This window comes from Panthera pardus, unplaced genomic scaffold, assembly GCF_024362965.1.
Source record: "Panthera pardus isolate Hobbes unplaced genomic scaffold, ASM2436296v1 HiC_scaffold_16, whole genome shotgun sequence".
Taxonomy (NCBI): domain Eukaryota; kingdom Metazoa; phylum Chordata; class Mammalia; order Carnivora; family Felidae; genus Panthera; species Panthera pardus.
Genome location: NW_026526721.1, coordinates 125,374,605 through 125,394,556, shown reverse-complemented (window position 1 = coordinate 125,394,556; position 19,952 = coordinate 125,374,605). Strand labels below are relative to the sequence as shown.

Sequence of the window (19,952 nt, the reverse complement as noted above, 5' to 3'; positions counted from 1 at the left end):
GTACTTTATGCACTAATATGTTATACTGCAATTTTAAAAAATTGGCATAAGACAATTATTTGGAACCTTTTATACAATATAGAACTTCCTTTAATCTTCAATTTCAAAACACAAAACTACTCTGAGAATATAACTGTAATTGAGAAAAAAGTGATTTTATACTAAAATTAGTTCACAGTAGAGTTAACCAAAATTACCCTGAAGATACATATTTCAAATTCTGTTCTAAAATGTATATCTCAGCGTCCTGTCAAGGTTGCCAAAAAAATAAATTAAATTAAATTAAAATATCTTAGTTTATTGCATGCCTCCACAGGATGGGCACAGCAAATGTCAGGATAATCTCTATCCAGCCTCGTTTCAATCATTTCAGCATCTTCCAGAACTAAAATAATTAAATCTAAGTTTCTCAATGAATAGATGAGATCATCTACTGAGAGAGATGAAGGGTGCTATAAGAAGAGTAGAAATTTTTAAATAACTGCTATAAGAAATGAGAAAGAACTAACTAGGAAAAAAAAGGATTACTGGGTAATGATGGGGGTCCAATTAAGATCGGAGAGCTGGATATTTAGTGGCTCCAGTCTGCAAAGTTGTGATTTTCTCCAGATGTGCTTAGTAGCCAGGCATACAGAAATAAAAAGATTAACTGATCCATGGTTGAATGTTGGACAAATACAATAAAGAGACAAAAGTACACCGCAGTTCAACCTATCTCAAAAGTTAAATAAGGTGCCAGGCTAGCTAAGAAAATTAAGGCAGAAGGGAGAGAAAAGCTATCAAAGAACTAAAAGACTCTTTAAGACTGAAAACAAACTATTGCTATGTAAAAAAATAAAATAAAATAAAAAAGTTCAACAACATACAAAAATTAATGAATAGGTCTTTTATAGCAAAGTACTATTTATTATTTTAGAAACTGGAATGCTCCTCGCAATTCTACTTTCCTTTTTTAAGAGAACTAGAAAGGTTCCAAATGCAAACATCCAAATGTTTAAAGTATTCTAAAAAAATAAAAAATAAAAAATAAAAAATAAAAAATAAAAAAAAATAAAATAAAATAAAGTATTCTAATTGCAAATCTATTTGTTCCTCAACATTTCTATGTAAATCCAATGATACTTTCAATCAACAAAGGAACCTTCCAAATATCTTGGTGCATCAGTGAACCTTTACCAAAAACATTAATTGTAATCAAGCTAGTCACCCAACACATCAATACGATACCTTTTAATAGACAAGAATTTGTGCGTGTTTGTATCCGCTTAAAATGAGGTCATATGTCAAAAGAATTACTTCCTATTTCCAAGTTCTGTCTAGCTTGACCTTAGAATGAAAGTGGCCAGTAATAGCATGTAATAAATGAATGAATAAAGTAAGCAGGAAAAGGTGGCTAAAACGATTTAGAAACAAATAGCACAATAACAGAATCTGACGAAAGAATATTATCAGCATATATAACGTAACAATCACTAATTAAAAGGCTTAAAGTAGGGGCGCCTGGGTGGCTCAGTCGGTTAAGCGTCCGACTTCGGCTCAGGTCATGATCTCACAGTCTGTGGGTTCGAGCCCCGCATCAGGCTCTGTGCTGACAGCTCAGAGCCTGGAGTCTGTTTCAGATTCTGTGTCTCCCTCTTTCTCTGATCCTCCCTGTTCATGCTCTCTCTCTCTCTCTGTCTCAAAAATAAATAAATGTTAAAAAAAAATTAAAAAAAAAAAAAAAAAAAGGCTTAAAGTAGACCAACCAAGCATAGTCTATGGTAGAAATCAAATTGCTCAATTTGGTTGAACATAAGTACTATTTATTGAATACCTATTACTTCACCCAGCACTGTGCTATGTATGTGTGCTATGGAGCACACAAAAGCACATTTCTTCCCTAAAGACACGTAATAGTACAGAAAAGAAAACCACACCTGAATTATCAGTTTCTCACAATACAAACCATACTTAAGTGCCAAACAAGTAAAACAATGTCATAGTAGGGTATTTGCAACCTAACCAATGAATTATTTTTCTCTGAAAAGGTAATCTCAAAAAAAAAAAAAAAAGAAAGACTACGATTTGGGCGAAATTAATTAGAAAAAGTGTCACTATCAGACCTGAGAGGAGTATCTGATGTTTCTGTGATGTCTGGCTATGGCTTGAACTAAACCGCCACAGCTGTGTTCCTGCTGAAAAGTGGTGGTAGTAAGAGATTTGGGTTTTGTACATCGAAGAAATTATATTCACATACACATGCATATATGCGCCATTTATACATACAGGAACTCTGCTTTGGTTAATAAAATTTCAGTGTATCTGTTTTAGGTGACAGTTAACATCCTTTTAACATAACACAGCAAAACTATTAGCAAACTGGTTTTTCAAAGCTATGTAAATTAAACTAGAACTTACAGTGTAATGTGAAAAAAATGGCAGTTAGGCTGTCTGGCCAAAATTAAGATATATTTGCCTACAACGTTACTCTGTACTAACTGTGCTGCTAGTACTGGCATACACCCTCAAAACACACATGTACACAATTTCATCACTTTTATTTCATCACTTAGCTTATATAATATTGCCTAAGAACTATTTCTTAACTTGTTGCCTCTTTACCCATTCAACAAATTCTAACACTAGGTAAACAGCTCACTGCAAATGCAAATTTTCACCTCCCAGTGATTTCCTTAAAAGGTAAGCTTCCATAACACAAAACCATTCCTACTGTAAACACTAGTACCATTATTACCCCTATTCCCAAGGAACTATCACACCAATACAAACTAACCCTCCCCTCCTCCATTCCACCCCCACTGAAATCTAATATTCACACAGCAGGTGAAGTGTAAGTTCTCAACCTTGGCACTATCAACATTTTGGGGTAATAACTCCTTGTAGGGGGCCATCCTGTGCAGTGAATGTTTAGCAGCATCCCTGGCCTCTACTCACTGATGCCAGTAGCATATACCATCAGCCCCAGTTGTATCAACCAAAACTGTCTGCAGACACTGCCAAATGCCCCCTGGGAAGAAGCAAAGTAACTTGTTGAGAACCACTGAATTAGAGGGATGTTTTTAAATAATAAAATGTACACTCATTAGAGCCCTTACTAACCTAAATATACCCTACATAATCCCAACTCTGGCCTACCTCTCTAACCTCATGTAATACCACTAACACTCTTCCTGCATTATGCTCCCTCTATAGTCACTATGACCTTCTCTCACTTCCTAAAATACCACAGCCATTTCTGGTATAGAAATTTTGCTTTTGCTCCTCTTCCTTGTGCTTGATTCTCGCCCAGGTTCTGTGCATGTCCCAGCTTAAATTTCATGTCCTGGAAAATGCCTTTCCTGACTGTATATATGTATATATCTCATTATTACCCATTACAGTAACTAATTTATTCCCTTTATAGCATTCATCAGTACATGCATCAATATAGCATAATCACTACATGATTATTATGTTTACCTGATTCTTGACTGTCTCTCACATGAGGACATATCTTGTCTGTCTTATTTCTAGTAAGTAGCCAAAATGAAATGAACAAACTTATAACTGGAGAATCTTAAGTACCAGATGAACTGGCATCAATGATAACCTCAGCACAACCCCCACTGCATTCCCCACCTGTATTTACCATCATTCCCCCTTGAAGTGGAGGGGAGGAAAATGCAAGAAAGAGGAAGAGCCAACAATGCTCGTTTGTAAAATATCTTTGCCAACATCATATTCTCTGAAGGGCTGTGTAGCATGCCATATGTAATGAACCTAAAGCACTGGAAAGGTGTGATAAAGAGACTGTATTCAATAAATGGTGACTATGTATGTAAAGCACTAAGCACAATACCAATAGCAGATAAATGAAAAACACCACTTTTTTTTTTTTTTTTTTTAAAGTAGGCTCCATGCCCAATGTATGGCTTGAACTCACAACCCTGAGATCAAGAGTCACATACTCTGAACCAGCCAGGCGCCCCGAAAAATGCCACCTCTCTTGCCCCTTTTTATTTTTTAATTTTTTTTAACATGTTTATTTATTTTTGAGAGACATAAAGAGAGCACGAGCGGGGGAGGAACAGAGAGAGAGGGAGACACAATACAAAGCAGGCTCCAGGCTCCAAGCTCCAAGCTGTCAGCACAGAGCCCAACGCAAGCCCGAACCCAGAAACTGTGAGATCATGACCTGAGCCGAAGTCGGATGCTCAACCGACTGAGCCACCCAGGCGCCCCCATCTCTTGCCCCTTTTAATCTCACTCTACCACAAGCTTGCTCTGAATATGGTTAAGAATAGAACTCCGTCCCCAAAAGATATTTCCCTTTCTGCACCTCCACGAACATACTGGGTGTAACGTAGATTAGTTATTCATATACACTGACTAGGGAAAGCCAAATATCCATTAACCAAAACCAATTCATCACAAAATGAGCTCAGAAGTACATTGCAATTAATGTCAGTAAACAAAATAATCATATTAAATATTCAGTTTTTGGACCCAGCTTTAAATTAACCTTGGGTGCGGAGGGGGGATCAAAATTGCTGTTTAATAATATCAGTGTTGGTTACTAAAAATACCTACTACATCTAATACAAGTCTACTTATAGGAAATAAAATAGTAAACTGAGTTCATGATTAGACTCAAATAACAACAAAGGGCAAAATACTATAAAGTACTACATAATATTTAGTTAATAATTAGAACAAAATTATTTCTCTTAAATTACCTTTAATATACTATTTCTAACAGCATTCTGTAATGCATTTGGGAGTCTGAGGAAAGTGATATTACAAAGGCAACATAAAGGAAGCCAAATAGCCAGTCTGAATCCTCGTCCTGCTAATTACTAGTTATGTGACCTTTGGAAAATCACTTCACTGGGTCTCAGTTTCCTCATCTACAAACTGAGACTTAACCATAGTACCCACCTCACAGAGTTGTAAGAATTACATAACATATTAAAATGCTCAGAACAGTGTTTGATGTATAAGAAATCCTATTAGCAATATTATACGATATTATTATATTGCTGTTAACTACTATGATATAATTTTGTTTCTTAAACATGTGCATCACTGCAGTAAGTTCTATTGAACAACACTGTATCAGACCACAGGGTAGTTATAATGCCTGGTGAGATAATGCGTATCTTTTTCTTCTCTAAGTTTTTTAGGAAGAGCTTAGAAAAAAAAGCACTCTAAACCCAAAACATTTTTTTTTAATCTAGTAACTTTCACATGTAACAAAGAATTTTGGTTTCAGTCCTATTTAACAAGTCAAAGAAGAGTGGGGAAGAAAAGAGACTATCTCTAAGGATCTCTTTTCTGAGAGATAACCAAATAAATGGACTTTTTCATTCCCTGTCCACCCTATACATCAAGCTATCCACTAAACTCAGCAAATGATACCATGCTTAGTTAAGGAATTACCTATTATATTCAAATATAATTGTTAACTAAAAAAGCAAATTTGTGATGTAGTAATATAAGCTTCTCTGACACAGTAAATAAAAGATCTGAAGTTGCATCTAACAATTAGCCTGATTTTTAAAGTACACATTATGATAAATGGTTTTTAGGACAACTGCAATATCTGCAACTTAAAAATACTTGATTTCTATTGGCAACAAAACCACAAGTATTGCTAGTGCATCTGTGATTTGCTGCACACATTCGAAATCAAAGAAAATGCCAAATCTTGCCTATAGGTTAATGAAGATAAACACGTGATTATGTTCTAATCAAAGTTCATGAGCCCTGGTTTAAAAAGATTGCTTTAAGGGGCGCCTGGGTGGCTCAGCTGGTTAGGCATCTGACTTCGGCTCAGGTCATGATCGTGAATCCAAGCCCCACATCAGGCTCTAAACTGACAGCTCAGGGCCTGGAGCCTGCTTCGGATTCTGCGTCTCCCTCTGTCTCTCTGCTACTCCCCCACTGGTACTGTCTCTCTCAAAAATAAACATTCCAAAAAAAAAAAAAAGGGTTGCTTTCAGAGATTAGAGTCACAAAACCCTGTATTCAAACTCACCACTTCCTAGCTAGGTAATACTGGGAAAAGGTACTTAACCTCTATACCTCACCTGTGAAATGGGAATAATACCAACATAAGACTTCTGTGCTATCTAGGGGCACCTGGGGGTGTCTCAGTTGGTTGAGCATCCTACTCTTGATTTTGGCTCAGGTCATGTTCCCAGAGTTGTGGGATCTTAAGTCTCTCTCTTTCTCCCTCTGTCCTTTCCCCACCTTGTGCTCTCTTTAAAAAGAAAAAGAAAAAAAAGAAGATTGCTGTGCCATTTCATTACTATTATGCTACTAGATACAGTATTTAACACACCTTCAAAAAACGTATATACTATTATAATCAGTAACCAAGGTCTGACAATTATATAGTTCATAACCTTCACTGTGCATCAGAAACTCAGATTTGTGGAAGTTGATCTGAGGTAGATCCCAATCACTGGTATATTTTTAAAGCTCCTACATGATTCTAATGTGCAGCCACTGGCCTAAAGACAAAGTTCAAACTCTTTAGTTTGGCACACTAAGAATTCTTATCACTACTTACAGCTCTATATTTTAATCACTCCTCCACAGGTAACCAATACTCTGAACACACACTGAACTAACACTTCCTCAACAAGTGGACTATAGTAGTACCTCTCAAACTTCAGCATGTATCAGAGACATCAGAAAGACCTGTTAAAAATTGCTGATGTCTCTCTGCAAAATTTCTAACTTAGGTGGACTTGGGAAAGGTCCAAGAAGATGTATTTCTAAACAAGCTCCCAGATAATATTGACACTGCTGCTGCATGGACCACACTTTGAGAACCACCAGGCAACCCTAGATCACAACCCTGTCCCTTTATATTCACCTAAAATGGCATTCCTATCTCCACCATCCCACTCTTGACTGGCTAACTATCACTTTTCTTTCAAAACTTACTTAAGAATTCACTTTCAGGAAGCAATTGCTCATTTCATCAAATCACCTCAAGGCACTTATCACATACTATAAAACTTGACTAGGAAAAAAAACCACTATAGAATGTTCTTAATGGTACACTAATGCTAGCATATGCGACTACAAAAGTTAGGTAAAGAGGCCTCCTTTGGATGAATTTTAAAAAGGTGAAAAAGGCAAATGGACAGTCTGTCAAACAGAATGAAATCTGGATTTCAGTCCTCACCTACTCCCTTGGCCAGACACCTTTATGCAAAGCACCAATTCTACAATCAATCATGACAGCCCTGGCATAGCATTACTACTAAAACACAAAGGAAGTACACCTAGACCAACCCCGGATATGAGGAAAGGAGGGAGAGAAGGAGCAATAAGGCTATCAGGAAAGGATGGAGAAGGTATCAGTTAAGTACTAAGTCATGAGTTATTTTCTCTGTACATAGAACAAGAACTGTTTTAATGTCTTTATACCCACAGTGTATGGCTCACTGTAAATTTCAATAAATGCATGAATGACTTACAATGAATAAAACTGTATGAAAACAGTTGCTAATATAGCTCTTTCTCACCAAATAAAGAAGCAAACACACACCCATAGCTGGCACCAAAAGCTATAAATAACTATCTAAATAATAACGTTTTGGTCTGTACACTTATCAGCTAGAAGAAAGCACAAATTTTTCTCATAACCAGATGGGAGATCAGAAGGCATAAGGAGCCTGCAGAAAATACACTTAGGTATTTCAAAATTAAAGACTTTCAAATCAAAACCTATGCGTTACCTGATTCAGAGTTGATTTCCTGAGTATTTTTCAGTAGACACTAAAAAATGTACAGGAATCTTGGAAACTAGGTCCAAGACACTAATTTCACAATGAAGAAACTGAGACCCAGAGAAGTAATGATTCAAAGACACATAGCTAATTAGTGGTAGAGCTGTAATTAAAACTCAGGTCTCTACCCCTTCGCTAGTTTTCTAATACCATGCTGCCTTTACATTTATAAAATAAAATACTAAATATTCATAACTTAAAAACTTGAGGGTTTTGTTCTTTGTATCCCATTTTTATGAAAGGACAAAGCAGTCACTCACCATCTTATTTTGTCTAAGAATTTTCTCAAAGATGTAACTTTGAACATAAGTTCTGCTCTCAGTAAAATTCATTCCTAATCTCTTTGTATGCAAAATTACACATGCAAAACTAATATTTGTAAATAATAATCCTGATACTACAACCATCAACATGTCTCAATTACCAAGAAAGGATTACAATACCTTTACAGGAAGCAGTACATTCTTAAGAAAGAAAAAAGATAGGGGAGGGTGGGTCATGGGTATCAAGGAGGGCACCTTTTGGGATGAGCACTGGGTGTTGTATGGAAACCAACATGACAATAAATTTCATATATTGGAAAAAAAAAAAAGAAAGAAAAATGAGCCTAATTTTTGAAATATGTTTAACAATAAGCAGAAAATTCTGGCTATAAACCTCATCTTAGTTAACCAGAATATCTCATCCTCTAACCACTCTTATTAATAGTTTTAATCTAATAGTAGTTCTATGTGCTGATAAGACAAAATTAATTAAAATTCTTTGCTTCTGGAAAGTAACCTCATCATTTATAATTTTATTCACCTTTTAAATGCAAAATTAATGTCCTTTGAATTTATGTGCAATGCAATACAGTCTAATAGTTAAAAGCTAACTTTTTAACTTCTACAGCAACCCATGACAGAGGTATGTTTCGGTTTTTTGGTTTTTTTACATACTTATTTTTGAGAGAGAGACAGAGCACGAGCAGGAAAGGGACAGAGAGAGACAGAAACACAGAATTCATAGAAGGCTCCAGGCTCTGAGCTGTCAGCACAGAGCCTGACACAGGGCTGGAAGTCACCAGCTGTGAGATCATGACTGAGGTGAAGTCGCACAACTTCACCCACTGAGCCACCCAGGCGCCTCCAGAGGTATGCTTTTATTCCCGTTTTAGAGATGAGAAAACTGAGGGTTAGAGAAGTTAAAGAACTCACCAAGTTTACATACCTAGGAAAGGGCTGCATTACAATTTAACAGAGGTGGGGTGCCTGGGTGGTTCTGTCAGACTCCTGATTTCAGCTCAGATCATGACTTAGCAGTTTGTGAAATCAAGCCCCTTGCTGGGCTTTGCATGGACAGTGTGTAGCCTGCTTGGGATTCTCTCTCTCCCTCTCTGCCTGTCCCATGCTTGCGCACATGCTCTCTCTCTCTCTCTCTCACAAAATAAATAATTAAGCATTAAAAAAAAAAAAGATTTTAATACAGGCAGTGTGACTCAGGTGCTAGCAATTCTCTTAGACAATGGCTTTCTTGGCCATTTATCATGGGATAGTGTTTCCTTCACCTGTAAACATACAAACTTTTTGACTATCCCTAACAATGTAAGACACACAGAAATGCATTTTCCTCCCAAAATGGAATTTAAGCTCTAATAATAAAGTAGAACACAACTTAAGATATTTTTAGCTTTTATATCCTGCATGTCATAAAAATTTCTGCACATTTGCTACTTTATACTATCTCTACTAGAGGAGAGAGGACACCTACCTCTCACTGCTATACGTGAGACAGAAAAATTAATAACCTGATATAATCAGGGTCAACAGAGCTTTGAGAGTAAGAGGGAATCAGGTACCTCAAAAGGGACAATCATGTTCATGCTTGACTATGTATAAAGCCCATTTTGTCTGCCTCTCTAAGATTGAGAAGATAGGCAATGATCTCTCAAATCTCTACCTGGACCGTTAAACCAATTAAACAATTAGAAGAGAAATTTTGTCAGAGAGCCTAAAAACAGTACCAGTAATATTTAATTATTGTCACCATGAATAGAAAAGAAAGGGACTCTGCTGAAAAACTCTTCTGACTCTTGTTTGTGGCTTCCATTTACTATTTCAGGGTGGAAGCCAGCTCCCCATAATTCTGCATTTTATGCTTCCAAAGTATCTTGAACCTAACCCCCTGCACATTTCATGTATTATTCCTGTTGGTTTCCTTTACTGCTTTGGGGTTTTTGTTTTAGTTTTTAATCTCTCCTAATAGAACAGAAACTTAAGAGCAAAACCTATGTATTTATGAATTTTATATACTCACTACTCATCATGGAGTCGACCCTCAAAAATATTTATCGAAAAAAATCTTAACTGGATTCCCATCATAGAGATAAGACAACGAAGACCTCCAGAAATTAAATGTTCCACCCAAGACCACACAACCATCATATGGTGGAACAGGGAAGAAAACTAAATCTCTATAAAATAAACTTCAAAATGCAAAGGATTTCAATATGCAAAAATGAGGCTGAGAGAAAAATGACCTTTTAAGAGATTTAGAGTCTGGATTCAGAAAGTAAGCCTGGGCTGGCTTAAATACTGGCTGTATCATTTATTAGCTGTACAGCCTTGGGACAATCAATGTACAATACTACACAGGATACTGTGCCTCACGAACACTACCACTTATCAGATCTTGTGATGCCAACAATAAATGCAATAAAACAATTGGAACAAATGAAAATATATAGAGGATGATAAGTGCTGGCAAAGTTATCAGGAAAGATTTTACACAGACAGATCCTACAATTCAGTATTTACTTTTTATTTTTTTCTTTGTGAGCTGTATCAATTATGCAGCACAATACATAAAATCTCAATAACAGTTTAAAGAACTGTTTGCTTTATAAGCAAACACCCCATATACCCCCTACTAAGGTCAACAAACAATACTCCAAAGATTTCTTTACATTGTGCCTCTCTCCCATCACAAACTTGGGAAGTTTAATCTAATTAATATTAAATTTAATCTAACCTATAAAATGGATAACAATAACTACCTCATCAGCTTACTGCAAAACATTTATTGATACATAGTAAATGCTCAATACACATATAAAACAGAACAAAGATGGGAAGATAGGCTAGGATACAGGTATGTTAATCCAATTTGCGGAAAGCAAAAACTCAAAGAGAAGCATAGTACAGAGATAGAGCTGAAAGGCTAGGTTGTAGCCATATGAGAAATATAAGGAAAACTAAATCACAAATAACATAGGGAAAACTAAGAAAATTCACTGGGCAGTTTTGGGACACAATCCTCCATGGGTCTCTCACTTTTCTGCATATCTTCAAAACAGAGGCACTGAATGCCCATGTCCCAATCTTTTCAAGAATATTAGTATAGTGAACAATCTTGGAAAGACAAACAGCATCTCCTTCAAAGAAAATGGGAAGCATGCTTACCATTTATCATAAGGATTCAAGTTTCCCCACTGCATATACAGATCTTAACACTACCATAGTGCATAAAAACTGGGGCTCAGAGATCTGATGCAAATGCTGATTCTGTCATTAACTAGCTGTATGGACTTGAAAAAATTAGTATACAACACTACACAGGATACTGTGCTTTATAAACACTGCCACTTACCACTAATGGTATTGCTGTAATGCATTGTTCTTTACCTCTGATCAAGGAGCCCCATGGCTCCTACCAGCATCCATTAAACTGTGGCAGGTTAACTTGTTAGCCTTCAAGTAGGGTAAAATCTCAGGCCTTTCACCATTCATGACATTACCACATAATCAATGTCTATTGTAAGTGAAAGATTCCACTTCCATATTATCAGAAAGAAGAAAAAAGCAAAACAACTACATGCTGCCTTCAAGAGGTATATGTAAAATACAAAGAAAAAAAGTTTTTTAAGTAAATCAGTAAAAAAGATATACAATGAAAAGAGTAAGCTCGAGAAAGTTGAAGTGGCTATATTAATATCACATAAAGTAGACCTGAAAAGTATTACCAGGGATACAGAAAAATATTTCTTAATGGTAAAAAGATCAATTCATCAGGAAGACATATTATAAACTGTATGTGCCTAAAAACAAGAGTTTCAAAATACATAAAACAAAAATTGACAAAATTAAAGGAGAAATAGATAACTGTAAGAAATAGGCAATTATGACTAAAGTCATAGTTGTATATTTTAACCTCCCTCTCAGCAACTAAAAGAACTAGACCTCTCTCCAAAATTAAAAAACAAACAAAAATAACAGCAAATACACAAATGACTTGAAAATGCTACACCTTAATCTAATTGATATTTACAGAATACTACACTCAACAACTGCAGAATACACATTGTTTTCAAGTGTGAAAGATACATTTACCAACACAGACCATGAAACAAGGTTCAATAAATTTAAAGGAATTAAAATCATACAGTATATTCTCTGACCTCGAAATTAAGTTAGAAATCAATAACAAGATCTCTAAAATCATCCCAAATGTTTGAAAATTGAACCCATTCTTAAGTAATCCACATATCAAAGAAATTACAAAGCAAATAAACTACTTCAAGCTGAGTAACAAAAATACAACATATCAAAATCTGTGGAATACAGCAGTGTTTATAGAAAAATCGATAGTTTTCAATGTTCATATTAGAAAACAAGAAATGTCTATGGAGCACCTGGGTGGCTCAATCAGTTAAATGTCAGACTTCAGCTCAGGTCATGGTCTCACAGTTCATGAGTTCAAGCGTCAGGCTCTGTGCAGACAGCTCAGAGCCTACAGCCTGCTTCAGATTCTGTGCCTGCCTCTCTCTCTTCCCTCCCCCCACTCACACTCTCTTTCTTCCTCAAAATAAACATTAAAGAGAAAAAGGAAGGAAGGAAGGGAGGAAGGGAGGAAGGAAAGAAAACAAGAAATGTCCAAAATTTATGACCTAAGGTTCCACTTTAAGAAGCTAGAAAAAAGAGATGGGGCACTTGGGTGGAGCAGTCTGTTGAGCAGCTGACTCTCGATTTCAGCTCAGGTCATGATCTCACAGTTCGTGGGACTGAGCCTCTCATCAGGCTCTGCACTGAACATGGAGCCTGCTTGGGATTCTCTCTCTCCATCTCTTTACCCCTCACCCATCTATCTTTTCTCTCTCTCTCTCTCTCAAAATAAATATTTTAAAAAGAAACTACAGAAAAAAGAGCAAATATGTAGAAGAAAAAAATTATAAGGAAAAGAAAAAAATGAGATAGAGAAGATGAATGGAGAAAAGTAGCAATGTTATTACCTGAAAAGACAGTAATACTGGTAAACCAAGAATGAAAACTGGTTAAGAAAAAAAGAAAGAACATACACCACCAGAAATTAAAGAGAAGATACCACTACAGATCCTACAGACATTAGAAGGATAACAAGGGAATCTTGTAAACAATTTATATCAATAAATCAAATGAGATGAACAAATGTTTAAATACAATTTATCAAAACTGACATGATGAAAAAAATCTAAACAGCCATATGTCTACTAACAAAACTAAATTTGAATGTTATCAAAAACCTTCCCCCTCCCCCCCCCAAAAAATCCCTATCTAGGTGGTACCATTGGTGAATTCTAGTAAACACTCAATTGAGAATGAATATCAATGCTAGACAAATTATTTCAGTAAACAGACCTATTTTATGAGGCCATCATAACCATATACTGAAACCTGACAAAGACATTACCACCAAAGAAAACTACAAAGCAATATCCCTTATGAATATCTCCAAACCCCTAAACAAAACATTAAATATGAAACATGAAATACTCCAAGTGAAAATTACCCTAGAAATCAAGGATAAAACAAATTCTTCTGCAAAATTAACTGTGTCAATTTATACCACTGCCAAAAGCAGTATAATTTCTTCACATTCTCACCAACACTTGATATTATCAGAATGTTTAATGTTTGCCAATTTGACAGAAGCAAAATGGTTTCTTCTTATGGTTTTACTTGGCACCCTCCTGATTACCAAGGTATAATTCACTGCTCTCCAGTTCGAAGTCACGATATCACTTAGGTGAGATGCAACCAACATTCTTTATTTAAAAAACAAAATCTGAAAATATCTGCGAGCACTACATAAAGGCTAAATACTATTTCATGAAACTTTTATTTCCTGTGTGTGTGTTTGTATTGGGTCACAATGTAAAATTTTTTTGTTACCTGTGAGCTTCTAGCAAGTTAAAAGCTATTACTGTAGCTGTTTAATTACAGCAAAACTCTATGAGATATTTGGGCAACTTAATAGTGCACCCTTTCTGCCCATAGCACAAAGGAATGTATTTTATAAAAAAAAAAAAAAAAAAAAAAAGTAGGATTTAAGATGTCCTTCAAGCACAAACTGGCAAAAACAGAATTAAAAGAGGAGGAGGAAAAACCTAAGGGAAGCAATAAGGGATGAATTATATGGAGAAAAGATTCTATAAAACCAACTGGTCTATGACCTACTTAAAGCTCACTTTAAAAGAATCCCATTTCTCAATAAAACAAGGTTTCTCTCAGCACTAAGGTAGGAAGCTGGGATCCTATCCTCTTAACTATTGAAATGACAGAAAGCTAACCCCTCCTTCTCTGCAGGCATTCCCCTAATTCCCATCTCAAGATTCATCTCATCCTGGGGCTTAAGTAAGAATATTCTTTTAGGTCTCTACTTCCTGCTTTAGGTAGAAATACCTTAACTCTAAAAATTTATATGCTTATTCGGCTAACAAAGATTTACCAAGCCCCTATTATATCACCTATTAAGAAATCAAATTTTATCCCCCTAACAATTTTAACTCTTTATATTGAAGAGCTATATTCTTTAAATTCTTTATTCTTTAAAGCTTGATATCCTTAACTATAACTCTCCTAATTGCCTCCTCTTGAAAATATTTTGCTTCTTGGACTCAAACCATCCCACATACCACCTTCTGCTACCTTCTTTGTTCCACCAACAATATCTCTGACCCTTACAAATAACTATTTTCGTAAGAACAACTTCTTTACAATCTGCAGACCAATCAAGCCACAGCAATTGCCTGCTGCAATCAGTATGTGAATCTACCTGTCACTTAATGGCTTAAGCATTAAAATCTCTTACCTTATTAGATTCAATCTTATCTCTAAAATGGGTAAAACAATAGGTATGAAGGAATAATGATAATTAATTTCCTACTGCCTTATTACCTGAAGTTTTTTAATTCTAGTTTTTAATTTCCTTTAAATGCAATAAAATATTTTTATAGAAGGAGGCACTTAAAATGAGGTACGAGGAAATAATGGGAAAGTAAAAGGTTTAAAGACAAGTAAGTATGAGTAAATTTATCAAGTGGGTTATTGCTCTCCCTCTGTGCTCTCCTTATATGTCTGGATTCTAAAGACTCAAACGTAAAGATACCCCTTTCCCAATGGCAGGCAAAATTCTAAGAACTCTCAATGACCCACATCCTAAAAATTACCTTCCCTTTGAGTGTAGGGGACCTGTAAACATAATGGGGTATCATTCCAGTGGTGGTTACATGGCAAACAGATTTTGCATATGTATTTAAGGTCCCTAATCAGTTGAGTATGCCAAAAAGGAAATTATCTTGGGTGGGTCTGGCCTAAGGAGATGAGCTTTAAAAAGGGGTCTTAAAGGGGAGTCTAAAGGTCAAAAGAAAATGAACATACTCCGGGGCGCCTGGGTGGCTCAGTTGGTTGAGTGCCCAACTTCCGCTCAGGTCATGATCTCATTGTTCATGGGTTTGAGCTCCGTGTCGGGCTCTGTGCTGACAGTTCAGAGCCTGGAGCCTGCTTCAGATTCTGTGTCTCCCTCTCTCTCTGCCCCTCCCCGCTCGCGCTGTCAAAAATGAACAAATGTTAAAAATAAAAAATAAAAAAAAAAAGAAAAGAAAGAAAGGATGAAAAGGAACATACTCCTTTACTATAGGATTAAGCAGCAAAGAAAAAAGGGGAAAAATCGAAGAAGAGAACTTCCAACTACCTCCATTTTGACATCAGTCTGTACTTTCTAACTGATTAAACTCCTCTTTCCAGCTCCTCTCTTAAATCAGGCAAAACACCCAAAAGGCAAAGCATCCCCTGATGGGACCAAAACTACACCCACAAGCAATAAAGACTGCACTGAGCCAGTAAGACCCATTGTGACTGATGCCTGGAGCCAGGTGCTCTTGTACCCATGCACCCATGCTGCAAAAAAGATGTATCTTTTTCCCCAGTACACTATATGCAACTGCACTGATTATGAAGATACACAGATCCACAATCAAAGGGAAAAGCTAAAATTGTATAAAATGTTTAAGCTTTGTTAAACTACCATATACTTTATAATCTTCCATTTTAGTGATGAGAAAAGTAAGGCTCAGAGAGTGATATCCCAAAGACAATAAACCTGGGGAATGTTTAAAGTAACTTCCAGAGCTCTTTCCCCTACACCACAGCCCCCTTAAAGCTTTAAAAACGCCATTGAAATCAACAGTTAATTTTATTACTGTCTTCAAAGCAAACAATCCTAGTAACATAATTTCCCACCTTTCACATCTATTTCAGTAACTCAGCTTTGTCAGAACATCAAAACTAAAGTGGATACTGAGAAATTTCCACTCAAAAGTAGTCTGGTTGTAAAAATGACCATCGGTAAACTGCTTGAATAAATTTAAAATACATTTATTATAAATGTGAAGAAAAAAATTAGCAAAACACCTGTAGGTTTCCCAGAACTTTATTTAGAAAACAATCGGTGTTATGTGTTCACAAAAATCAAAAGTAGACACCCTTTCCATATCTTTCAGTATTTCTCCCCTTGTGCAATTTTTTAAATCTGAAATCATCACTGTAAATATGAGAACATGGCACAATATTTTGTACAATAAATAAGTCCTTTTATGTTCACTGTTGCGTATATTTCACCATAAAAATTTGCAATTTTCTTAAAACACACATGGAAAACTAAAAGGTAGTGTCGTATTCAAATTCCACAAGTTACAAATCACACAACTTTCTTTATACTAATTCCAATACTTTCACAAACACTGTATTTCCTAGGAAGATGAAAAATATAGTCCTTTCTAGTCACGACCACGCGAAGGAATAAACTATATTCATCACCTTAAGAATTTTAACAGCAAATAATTCGCTACCGTCACATACAAACAGCATTGTTTTGAGTCTATAAGCTTCCAAAACCATCCCATGATTTATACGCCCCGGGCACGATTCTCTGCAATGTGAAGAGAATCGATAACATTTCAAATGTGGGTAGAAAGGGTGACGTGACAATCCTAAGACCTGAAAATTTTTTAAGTCCCTAGAGCACACAAGAAGCACCCAGTTCAGACACTCCAATCGAGGCCCAGGTCCAACTCCAGGCACTCCAGTTTCCCAGCTCTTCACCCCGCCCCCACCCCGAGAAAGGAGGGAAAACAACTTTTATTGGCCTCTTCTCCCGGGGAATTGGCAAACTAGCGGGGCAGTGCTCCGGTCTGGACACGTTTTACAGTGAGGCCTCCGTCGGGGGCGGGGAGGGCAGATAGCGGGAAAGCCTGGCTTCGAAGCCCCCTCTCCCCCAGTCGCAAGCCCCCTGCCCCACCCCACCAAGAAGAGGCCCCGGCCGGCCGCCACGCCGAGCGACCCCCAGGCCCCTCCGCTGAGGCGAGCTTGTTGTCATGTGACGCCGCCGCCGCTAAAACACCGCAGAAACGCAGGGCGGCGGGCGGCGAAAGGCATTCGCACCAGCCCGCCTCGGCCCGGCCCCGCCGGGCGCGGGCGAGTCCCGAGAGTCCGGGCGGGGGGGGGGGGGGGAGCGGAGGGCGGAGGGCGGGCTTGGCGGCGGGCCCGAGCGCGCCACAAAGGCTTCCGCGCCCGTCGCTGTAGTGCCCGAGCGGGCGGGGGCACGATTTTCAGGCCCGCGGGAGGGGTGGGGAGGGACGAGGGCTCTGGGGTGCCCGCCGCGCCCACAGCCGCCCCCTGGGCGCCCGGACGGCCAGCGACCGCCGCGCCCCGCACAGGCCCACGCGGCCTCCCTCCCCCGCGCGGGGCCCGCGCCCGGCCCGCCCGCCCGCTCCTCGCTCGCGCTCTCTCGCTCTCTCGCTCTCGCCCGGCCTCCATCTTGGATCCGCGCTTCCAGCCCCCGCGCCGCTGCCGCCGCATTCCCCCTTTCCCGCCCCCCGCCGCCGTCGCCGCCGCCCGCACTCACCTCAGCTGCCCATCCGGGCGCCGCCGGCCGTCGACCTAGTTTCCCCCCAAAAGTCTCCGGTGTGTTATTCCCGATGTGGGGGGGTTGTTACGGGGTGGTCGCCGGGGGTTCGGGAGCGGGGGCCGCGCCTTCAACGGAGCTGCAATCCTAACCCGCCATCTGGTGGCATTTTCCACACGCCAATGGCGCCGCTGCAGACTTGGGTCCGGACCGCCCTCTGCTGGCCGCGGCGCTTACTGCCTAGCTGACGGGACGGGCCTGCCCGGAAAGGGGAGGGAGCTGAGGCGCGAGCTGGGGACCGCAGCGGGGACGCGCGCAAACGCTTTCCTGTGGGGATTGCGCGCACGCGCACCAGCGGGGCGGGAAACGTGGCCGCTGCGTGGAGACCCCGCCCCCACACGGAGCCGTAGCCTAGCTCAGCCAATCGCAATCGGCGGATACCTCTTGGTGAGGGCGTTGTGGACCGTTCTTGGGCCGCCTGAGGCTGGCAGAAAGACGGCCACGGTGGCGCCTGCGCGCCCTGCTAGCCGAGTTGCCGCCCGCCATTTTCGGAGCTTTTCCGAGACCTGAGAGGGAGGCCCGCCCCCGGCCGGTTCACTGAAGCCCCTCCCCAGGTCGCGAGACTGGCGCTTCCCTGCAGCCTCGTCTGACTAGTGCTGCCTCCACCCCACGTCCGGGAATCGCTCTGCGGAAATAGGAGGGAGTGAAGGTGCCAAGCTCTTCATCCAACTCTCCTGGGTCTAACGAGGGCCTCTGAGCTTAGCATTGTATTAGCTACCTTTTGTTGACTGTTGGGAAGACGGTTTTGCGAGCGAGGGTGAAAAGGTTTCGAGAACTGTTTAGGCCCTCCCTTGCCGACCTAGACGCTACAGTGCCTGCCCCAGGCCGATTGGCGTCGTCCCTGCCTCTGTAAAGCAGATCCTCTCCGTAGTGCCGGCTTTGCATAAGGCGGCAGCATTGGCTAGTTAGTGAAAAAGGAATGTAGCTGCACTGGGAAAATACAGCCTCAGCTTTGAGAGTTCTCTTCCCACAGCGTAGGACAACTCTCAGTGGCTCTGAAATGAACGTATTGACTAATGTGAAATGTAACCAAAATATGTCCTTGAACGTCGCCTCTTCTACCCGCCTTTCTGTGGCAGTGGCTCCTACATTTCACCTGCTCACAACTTTTCAATACAAAAGTGAATCCTTAATCTCCCTGGTCAGCAGCCCCATTCATGACAATTCTTTATTGCTAGAGCCAGCTCTGTTTTAATATTGCCTTAGAATCCCTCAAATCCTTTAGTCTTCAGACCCAATTTCCAATAAATTACCCCTATTACCTGTTTCTTTCCCAAAGGTCACAAAGTGTGTGGCTGTTTCACTGGAGGAAGTCACAGTCGACCTAGACGGGTATGAATTCGTGACTGGCCTCCCATCTATAAATTTTTTTTTTTTAACTAATCTCTGGTTGACTTCTCATATTTTCCTCAAAGACTTTACAGCTTTCCTTATTAAAGGTTCCAGTCCCAATCCATACTAATAGGTAACTTCATTTAGTTTCCTGGAATCTAAGCTCGAATTCCCAATTCTGGTTTGATTTCTCTCCATCTTAAAATATCTGTAGTCACATTCTGTTCATGATCTCAAAAATTCTCATCAAATTAGCCTGTTCTCCACTTCTCTCCAAAGCCAGTCCTCCCTGGACTATGAATGCCATCCCTTCCCACTTCCTTCCACCACTACTTTCTTAAGGTCTTGTATCTTCATGTCCTTATCCGTCAGTTTCTTTTCTGCTTTTCAACACAGTTTCCATTGTCTTTTTAAAATTTCAGTGCTACTATTCTCTTGAGTAACGATACTATTAACGTTCCTTTCACTGTCACATTTCTGACAGGGTGTAATCACCACCTCCATTTACACTTTATTCCTTAGTTTGTATTAATCAGGCTATAACAGCAAAATGAAATTACACTTTAAGGTCAACAGAGT

General features: G+C 39.2%; 1 protein-coding gene across 1 annotated transcript in view; it reads right to left on the bottom strand.

Annotated features, from left to right (window-relative positions):
• The window catches only part of STAG1 (stromal antigen 1), a 403,080-nt gene extending 384,847 nt beyond the window's left edge, over window positions 1-18,233 (bottom strand). Inside the window, exon 1 of the mRNA XM_019437287.2 lies at window positions 17,982-18,233. The gene's annotated coding sequence lies outside the window, so the exon portion shown is untranslated. The remainder of the gene's footprint in view (window positions 1-17,981) is intronic.
• Between the last annotated feature and the right edge of the window lie 1,719 nt (window positions 18,234-19,952).